The sequence below is a fragment of the Zootoca vivipara genome, chromosome 8 (genome assembly GCF_963506605.1).
Source record: "Zootoca vivipara chromosome 8, rZooViv1.1, whole genome shotgun sequence".
Classification (NCBI taxonomy): Eukaryota; Metazoa; Chordata; class Lepidosauria; order Squamata; family Lacertidae; genus Zootoca; species Zootoca vivipara.
Window position 1 is genome coordinate 50,095,904 of NC_083283.1, and position 10,314 is coordinate 50,106,217.

Below are 10,314 nucleotides of genomic sequence, written 5' to 3' on the forward strand. Positions count from 1 at the left end.
CACAGCCTCTTCCGGCTCACTGGACCCTGTTACCTCTTCAGCTTCTGACACCTCCTCCTTCTCCTCCCAGTCTACTCCTCTTCTCCCTCTGACCACTCATCATCTCACCACCAATCCACTGGCTCCCAGCCTTCTTTCTTTGGGGATTCCTTTGTGGGTTCCCCAGCTAGTGCCTCCCACCACTCTTCTCCATCCATCCAGTCCATTACTACCAGTGTGCTTTTAAATTCCTCATGAAAATGGACAATGCCAGGGACAGACACTCATAGAATCAAGGGAGACTTTGTCACATGCTTTGCTGAAAGCAAGATAATTTAGGTCCACAACATTTCCACAATCTACATGAAAATTATCTGGAGTCACAACCTGGGTTTCCATTACAATGACAATTAAAGGGGTGCACTGCTACTAAGAATTGAAATAGAGAGACTGCACCTAGTCTCTATTGCATATTCTCATAAATCTGTTATATTTGCTCTCATTATACTGTTAGAAGAAGAAGAAAAATATCAAACATTGCTGCAATTTTTATCCATTTCTTTCTTTAAAAAACCACAAGGGTTCTTTTTAAAAATAGAAATAAACCCTCACGCTGCTTGACTTAATATGCCAAATCTGTCCCCTTGCTTTCATCTTATTTTTTATAATGAATTATTATAGAAATTTGCAGGCAAAGAAACCTGCTTAGAACCTAGTGACATGACCATGAGTGGTCATTTCCATGGCAACAGGTTATAAATTATTTTACACAAAAACAGTAACTGCCATAAAATTGTACATGCTAATAATCACAATGACCTCAGAGCTTTTCCAATACACATTTTGTATGAGAGAAAACTGCAGCAGTCAGTGTATGTGACAAGTTGCCAGAGCCCGCTTGTCAGAATTGACCAGTGAGTATGGTAACCTGTCCCTGAAATTCATTAATTAAGAGTAATGTCTGTAATAATATATTTTTTCACAGCATAGTTATGTACATAACCAGTTATATAAAAAATGGAATCTCTCATGTTGACACATGGGAGAACAAAAAAAGGGGGGGGGAAAGAATTGCTATTTTTTTTTATTTTCACGGGTTAGTTTCTTTACCACTGCACACCTTAGTGCAATCTGTGATTGTTTTGTATAAAAGAACTACAGTGGTATCTTGACTTACGAACGACTCGACAACCGAATTTTTCAACTTACGATTGGGGCAAATGCCGCACGCTTACGAATTTCTCGACATCCGAACGGAAACCGAGGCGGTTTTAGATAGGGTTTTTTCGACTTACGAATTTTTAGATGGGGTTGCTTCGACTTAACGAATTTTTCCATTTCCAATGCATTCCTATGGGAAATCGCGTTTCCAATGGCACTTTTCGACTTACGAATTTTTCGACCTACGAAGGTGCCTTTGGAATGGATTAAATTCGTAAGTCGAGGCACCACTGTATTCTGTAAACAGGTAGCTTGCTGTTTGCGACTTTTATTTTTAGGAGATCCTAAAAAATATACTGATTCTATTTGGATTTAACCAGATGTGGGCTTCTTAGTCCTACAAACACAGAAGACTAAGACCTATGGATTATATAGGATCATACTGAAAGGCAGGTTATCTATTGTCTGCACACAGTACAATTTTGCTAACATTAATGTACTGCTATGTGGTGACGGTGAGCATGTTCTGCAAACTGATGTTGATTTTCAATCCCCTCGCCCCATAAGATGAATCACTCAGTTTTATTGTTGCATTTTAAATAAATAATATCATTTGTCATAAGCAAATATACTATGGAAAAGCTTCCATTTCCCCCCCGGCTCGAAGCAAAACAACACCGAAGTGGGGCAAGCAAATACTGTATGTATAAATTTCCATGTGGTAGTTGCCTCGAGCCATTTCTGAAGAGCACATAATTTCCTCAGATGTATTCTGAGTAAAATGCTCTGCAGCTGTGGGCTTCTTGAGAGCTACTGCACTTGCAGGCCTCTCCTGTTTATAGGAAGATGTTTTTGCTCAGGCAGGTGCCTATTATTATTTGTGACTTGTGAGTGTGGCACAAGTAACTCAGGTGGGACGCTAGTGTTGGGTGAAATCTGTCCCCTCCAACATTTCTCTGCTGAAAATAGGAACACCCTAGACCACACCTTTACAGATTGAACATGGCAGTAGGGAGAGGATCAATTCCTTATTCCACCACTCAGCCCTTGCTGATGGAATGACACTCCATCGGGGTTGGGAAGCACCCAAAGTCCCACCATGGGAGTCAGCCAGTGTTGAACCTTGACGTGGTGCAAGCCAAACATCTAGAATCCCAGTGTGCAACCAATGAGAGATATTCCAGGAAGGCAGGGACCCTACCTGAGCCTAAGGCTTGCCTTGAGCCAGTCCCTCTCTCATGCCCTTTATGGGCCCACCCCTGTTAGTATGCTGTTTCTGCCCAATGCCATTTATACACAAAGTTATTACAACATTTGTTTTGCAAGTGCCTAACATAATGAAGCAATTCACTGAGGGAACGCTGAAAACCCTCCCAACCCATTGAGGTTGGGAGGACAAAACCCCTTTCCTGCCCTGTCAACCAGTGACTCAAGTAGCTCTAACACTGAGGGCGGGGTGCTTATGAGGCTCATGGGGCAAAATGTCCCTGAACCCTGAGGCCAGGGCCTTTGAAAGGTCCAGGCTCCTTCTCTCTCTCATGAGACCATGTGGGATGAATCTTGTGAGACCCTAAAGGAGAGTGCTGCAAGGAGATTAAACCTTGCCTTCCCTGGTTAGGGCTAGAGCCTTCTCTGAGACCTGGAAGAGCTTCTGCCAGTCAGTTTCAACAATAGTAAGCCAGGTGGACCAATGGTCCAAGTTAATATAAGGCAGCTTCCTTTGTTCTTTCTTTTAAAAATAATAATAATAATTTTTATTAAGATTCGGACTTGTAGGTCTCCATACCAAAAAGTTTGGGAACCACTGCTCCGGACCGCCATCTTGTATGCTTTGAGTGGAAGGGGACGCAAGTCTAGTCTCATTTGGACACAGGTGTATGACAATGACATGTCAAAACATCATTTTCAAAGTACATTTTGATTTATTGTTTGATGAACTGATACTGTAACACGAACAAAATATGGTCTGGCACAACAGAGTAAATTTCATCTTATTTCTGACTTGTTTGAGACTTCATTTTGGCCATCATATTGCAGTGTTGAAAACAGAAATCATTTCTTAAATTGTCAGTGCTGCTATTCTAGACAGTAGTTCAATTTGGCAGAATGCAAGTTAGCTCATAATTTTAAAACACCAACAACAAATGTTCTTGATTGTTGGTTGCAACTTATGAATTTCAAACTACTCTGTAGCCAAGGATACCATACACACTGGCAGGATAAATGGCAATGATGAAAGAAATACAGTACATATTCCTTTTGCAAATCTAGCTTCTAGGTGAACATAGATTTGTTTGCTGTTCTAGTTTCAAGTTTCCTGATGTCAACTTTCTGTCTCACATTTGTAGAATCTTCATCCTGCCCCCACTATCACAATATTGGAGTGTACCTTTTGAATCAGGGATTCTGCTCTATGTGAGAAAGCTGTTTACTTGATGTAGACCAGGCACCCCCAACCTGCGGGCCTCCAGATGTTTTGGACTACAACTCCCATGATCCCTAGCTAACAGGACCAGTAGCCAGGGATGATGGAAATTGTAGTCCAAAACATATGGAAGGCCAAAGGTTGGGGATGACTAATGTAGACCATGTGTGGGTGAATCTAAGTAAGGAAAAACCTGCTTTGAGGCGGAGAATTTTTTTTTGAGGGAAGGGACAGAGACAGCATGGGGAAGAGTTAAGCACTCCCCCTTCCCATCCAATGTTTCCTCCTTGAAACTACTGTATGCCTCTTGGCCTCTTCATTATTTCAGCAACTGTGTGTTTGAGGTGGCTGTTTCCACTCCAAGCAGGGGTAGCATATCCTGTTTTGCTGCTCGAGGCAAAACAGGAAGTACTGCCCTGCCTTGCTGCCACCATGCTGACCTGCCCCTGCCAAAGCATCCCTTAGCTAGGTTGCGCAGCAGTAGCACAAAGCAGCGACAGTGACAGCAATGGCAGATTTCAGTGACATTTCACAAAACCTTGCCAAAAATGGGTGGTGAAGGTGGTGAGACAGGCAGGGAACTCACAGGGGCACCACCTCAGAGGCTTCTGCCACCTGAGGCAGCTGCATTACGTCGCCTCATGAGTGAGCTGGCCCTGATTCTACCGGTAAGTCTGTCTGCTTAATGAAACAATGATGTGGAGGTACTTATGGCCTCAAAATCACACCATAGCTACTGAAGCCTAGACTTCTACTATTTTCTGTGTCCTTGAAGTACAAGCCAAGTAGATAAAATTTTATAATCCTTCCCGGAACATTCAGTCTCTTCTTGAGTTTACAATAGACTGACCTACATGGATAAAACCTTATCTTCCCTGATACTGAAAGAAATTCAGTATGAAGGTGTTTTGAGATATAAAGAATACAATACTAAAAAGTAGATAGTAGCAAAAGTTGAGCAAGCCGAAAATGAGAGCTAATCCTTTCTTGTTGTTGTTTAGTCGTTTAGTCGTGTCCGACTCTTCGTGACCCCATGGACCAGAGCACGCCAGGCACTCCTGTCTTCCACTGCCTCCTGCAGTTTGGTCAGACTCATGTTCGTAGCCTCGAGAACACTGTCCAACCATCTCGTCCTCTGTCGTCCCCTTCTCCGTGTGCCCTCCATCTTTCCCAACATCAAGGTCTTTTCCAGGGAGTCTTCTCTTCTCATGAGGTGGCCAAAGTATTGGAGCCTCAGCTTCACGATCTGTCCTTCCAGTGAGCACTCAGGGCTGATTTCCTTCAGAATGGATAGGTTTGATCTTCTTGCAGTCCATGGGACTCTCAAGAGTCTCCTCCAGCACCATAATTCAAAAGCATCAATTCTTCAATGATCAGCCTTCTTTATGGTCCAGGTTAGTCCTCTGAAGCAGATATTTGCATTGGGTGGAAAGCTCCCCTTGGCACCAATGGAAGCTTTTCCTTCTGAGGCAAAAAGCAGCATCAAAGGAGTGATTTTTGACAGAACCACAGTGGGGGGGGGGGCAAAAAGAAAGAGTTAAATTATTTGCATTTATTAAAGTGTATGTTAAATGTAAAGAGTTAGACACATGGAACACCTCTCCTGCTTTTACTCAGAGCTGGCATGGAGAGGAGCAGAGGGCATAGATAAGAACAAAGTAGGTGTGTAGGATTTTGCTTCTGGTACAGAGCTCTGTAGTGAGATTTAAGGATGTTATTTCAAGTAGGGCAAGTGATCACATAATTAATTTGCCTGGAGAAATATAAATGCAGAACGCTTGTCAGTTGCTAATAAGAGCACTTTGTTCAGCAGCATTATTTCCACTGCAAAAACCTAGGAGAGATGGTACATTAAGAACACATAATAGTTTAGGCAGTGAAAAAGGAGCTCCCTATTTTTTTTAATGGTGTATCTGTGCATTTCGGTGCCATTTATAAATCATATGACAACTTCTTGTTTTCAATTTATGTTTTGTAGGCTAATTTCAGAGCTGCTTCCCTCTTTGTTCATCCAGCTTCATTATCCAAAGAGCAATCCGTTCAGAGATAGCTTCCTTGAAAGGGTATTACTTTGCCCTTTTCAGTGACTCAATTATAACTTCCAGTCCCTAATTGGTTCTGTTGGCTGCAGCAATGGCAATTCAAATTGTTATTAATGGTAATTATACCTATTTATTTTTTCACAAACCATATGTTACGCTGTTCTGCTTCTCAGTAAGTACAACAGTGGCTGAGTCCATGGTAAGATATTGGTATAACAATTAGGCTTTTTCAGAAGGGGTAGCATGGGTATCCAGCAATATTTGCCTTAGACTTGCATTATCTTCTTTTTGCTGTTACTCAACATTTACCCTTTCCATGGTGAATTCATCTGCTAAAGGTATATAAAATATAAAGCATCGTGGATCTTGGGGTCTCAAATTCCAGTAGCACCTTGTGCTATGCCAAAATTCAGCACTCCTCTGCCTTTCTCGCTCCATTGTAAATCATAGTTGGGACGTCCCTCGTGGTGCCCTGAGGGTCCGCACTCAGTGCGACTGAAACTGTTGCACTCCTGTAAATCCGCCTCTGTATAAAGGAAGTTTGTCTTACAACTTTAGAGCATGTCCACATGGTTTTTCGTTAGGACTGGTCCACACAGGTAAATTTATTGTTTGATGACTACTATCAACTGAAATAATCTAGGTATGAATGACAGAGCTGAGCTTCTCAGAAGACACTCATCAAATTTCTCAGAAGGCTTTTTTGGAGAGCATTTCTGGGATTTTCCTTCTTCTCACACATTGTCCCCATTAAAAAATATAGGCAACTTTGTAGACTTTTCTCTGAATTTTCTCCAACATTTCTTCTGTCATGGCGGCTGCCATCTCCCCTCCCCTCTAGTGAATGACACTTAGGTCTCAGGCATTGTGGAGGCAATATTGTTGCCATGCTGTTCTACAGAGATGAGTTGCAGCTGTTTGATAATTTCTCCTCTCCTGGATAAATTTGGTCAAATTCTCCCCTCTCTTTTCTCCAGGCATCCCCAAACTTCGGCCCTCCAGATGTTTTGGACTACAATTCCCACCATCCCTGACCACTGGTCCTCTTAGCTAGGGATCATGGGAGTTGTAGGCCAAAACATCTGGAGGGCCGCAGTTTGGGGATGCCTGCTTTTCTCTGTCTACAAACAGGAGACCATCTGCACACAGTTCTAGAAAAAGCCTTCAGAGATAAAATGCAAGTCTGAACTTTAATATGACCTTGTTGCACCTCCAATACAATGTGTATTAATGGTGTTGCTTCATTAATTTAGCTTCAAGTCACTAAGTGTTGCTTAATTGGGGGTAATTAGAGACAATTATTTACATGCATGTGTGAATCAACCCTTAGAGTATCAAAGGATTACATGCTGTACTTGCTAATATTCAAACCTTTCAAAAATTGAAATCAGAACCTTGTTTCTCATTAGCTATGTAGAAAATGTTTATTTTGTTCAGGAACAAAAATAATGATTTGATTTTCTCTTTTTGCAAAAGAATATAGTGAGAAAGCTATACAGTGGCTGTTTGGGTTGCGAACGTGATCCGTGTGGGATGCACGTTCGCAACCCGCGTCTGCGCACCGATGGGTTGTGATTCGGTGCTTCTGCGCATGCACAAAGCACGATTTAGTGCTTCTGCGCATGCGCGCGTGCTGAACCCAGAAGTAACCTGTTCCGGTACTTCTGGGTTTGGTGCGGAGCACAACCCAAAAGGACATAACCCACAGCAGACGTAACATGAGATATGGCTGTATAGTTTTCCAATCAAGGTGACCTACATAGTACAAGTGCAGCTGCTCTATGTATATGTAGTATTATTCTCCTTTTTACCATACAAAGGACCTTTTTTCTGGGTCCAAGTTTCTTTTAGGACAACGGTGGCAGATCACATGCATTACATGCAGAAGGTTGTAGGTACAGTCCTGGACATCTCCAGACAGGGTTGCCAGGCAGTGAATACTGGTTTAGGATCAGAGTTTTTCTTCTCCCAGATAGGCTGCCTTCTGAGGTTGATGAGCCTCATCTGTCCCTCACTACCCTCTACAGCATGTGCAAAAATTGTCTCCTTGGCTGTTGAACCCACTATTGATCTTGTCTACTCGCTCAATCTACCGGAGACTGTCTTCACTTGCTGGGGAAGTTCCTAACTCACTGTGAGTTTGAGATCCATCGGTTACCCTTGCCTGGTTTATTCAGACAACTGAAATCATTTGTAGGAATCTCTCAGGTGTGGCTGCTGTCACATACTGACAGCTTTTAGGACACCCAGGTGAGATCTGAGTGTAGGGTGGGTACAAAGGTGGACAAACTACCCCAGAAGGAGCATGACATGTCTCCCATCAGATGTACTACCTTTCCCATAACACCACATATCCCCATTTTAGGTTGTAATTTTATTTTAATGGATATTGTTTTTATATTGTACATAGTGTAAATGGCTTATAGATTTTTTTTAAAATGTTAAACAGTTCCGAAATGGTTATAAATTAAAAAATTAGACTAGTACCGTATATTCCGGCGCATAAGACGACTGGGCATATAAGATGACCCCCAACTTTTCCAGTTAAAATATAGAGTTTGGGATATTCTCACCGTATAAGAAATACGACCCGGCATATAAGATGACCCCCGACTTTTGAGAAGATTTTCCTGCATTAAAAAGTAGTCTTATACGCAGTAATATACAGTATATTTAGCTACCTGCTTGTCTGTTACTGGGATCAGAAGTTCCTGCCTACCTCCATTAGAATGAAAAGGCAAGTATGTGAGCATGTAGAGAATCATATTTATGGAGAGAAATGCTCTTGTCTCCCTAGTTAATACAAGAAAGCCCTTGGACTAAACTACAAGAAGAATAAATATAATTATCTGCAATAAAAGTCCTCCTCACCCAAAGTGCAGCTCTGGCAGAGGAAGAATACAGTGAGAGAGTCATTCCAAAAAGGTCAGACTTTATTTGTTATTTTGCAAGGATATGTGGTAAGCAACGGTAATCAAATTGGGAAGGGATTGCACAGAGAGTTATTTCCGACATATTTTTAGAAAGGATTTTGTTGGGCCATTGTTTACATGAGTGCTTTGTGGGATATCACAAAAGATCTGGCAATATACTGGGAAAGCTCCTCATACCCTAAAGGTGTGTCAGATGTAATAAGTGCAGTGAATCACTGTGTGTCTCAAGTATTTCAGTGATTTCAATATATTTATATTTTGTTGGTCAGTGATGCCCCCATGTGGATGTAAGGGAAAACTAAGACCTGGTATCTAAAATCTAAATAGGTTTGCTCCTGCTCATTCATTCCAATCCACAGCACAGTTAAGGAAAATGGGTTGTTCAATCCCACAGAAATAAATAGGTTGAGCTGCTTTAATTCTAATTACTTTGGTTTTCTATGTTTTGTGTTATGTTGAGGGACGTCCATGTTGTTTGATGAATGCTTGTATAGGTGTAAAACTGCGCACATACAAAACCCATAAAAGGATTGGGGGGGGGAAATGCTCAGAAAATAAGGGTGTAAACATGGGCATAACATTTTCAAAATCTTGTCAACAGAAGGAACAGTGGGACTTGCAACTGATATAGCAACACAACTCACTATTATATTTTAGGTACCATTGTTAATTTTCAGTTTTCTGAATTTTCTGAATTTTGCTTTTTAGTTCATATTTACATGTTCTGTCATTTTGTGACAGGCCTACTTGCAGACTCAGTTGCCATGCTATGCTTATCATACAAATATTATTTGAAATCGCCTTTGCTTCATTATTTAGCTCTACAGTTGCTTTGGTGTTAAATTCAGAGAATTACTGGTGGAAGGTTGAGTTTCCTGCCCCCTTCTCATCCCTGGCTGTCAATTATCCCCCTAAAAAGTCTATCTCAAGGGTTGTGGACCACGCTGAATGGGGTTGGCTGCAGCATAGGGAGCTGAGGTGAAATGGAGGATCACCAAAAGTCAGGTGGAAGAATCACAAACAGATGATGGAACATAGGAAGCTGCCTTATCAACATACCATTGGTCCATCTAGCTTAGCGTTGTCTGCACTGACTGGCAGTGACTCTGCAAAGTGCCATATATGGTCCTCTTCCAGCGCTATCTACAGATGCTGAGGATTGAACTTGAGACCTTTTGCATGTAAAGCAGAGGCTGGACCACTGCATTTCAGCCCTTTCCCCAAAGGGTTACCAGCACTGGCTAGTCCCCATATAATTTGGTGCAATTTCTCAGAATAAGTTGTACCAAGCACACCCTGAAGTCTATTTGCATAAAAATGTGTATATTAGGAAGAAATTGCACTAAAAGGCTGATGAATTTTCATGATTACATTTTTTTAAAAAAGAAATCACAAACTGATGTGGAAATGTTGAGAATTTAGGCAGAAATTCAATGTGGCACAATGTGAATTGCTCTTGCAGTGCAAGCTTTTCAGCTTCCTAGACAGAACAATCCTCCCCTCTACTTCCCTTGCCCACTGTCTTGGGATTCTCCTGACTGCTCTTGAACTGTCTTCAGGGGGCAGTGGGGGCACATGAGGGGTGGAGAAGGGGGGAAGCCATATTGCACAAGTGGAGAGCTACTTGCACAGGCTTCTACTAGTGGGATTCATTAGTTGAATCCCAGCTTAAAACTAATTTAAATTCCAAAAATATGAGAAATGGAGAGAAATTCAAACCGAGAGATTCACACACCCCTAGTTGCAGGAGGGCAAGTATTGTATACAATCTTAT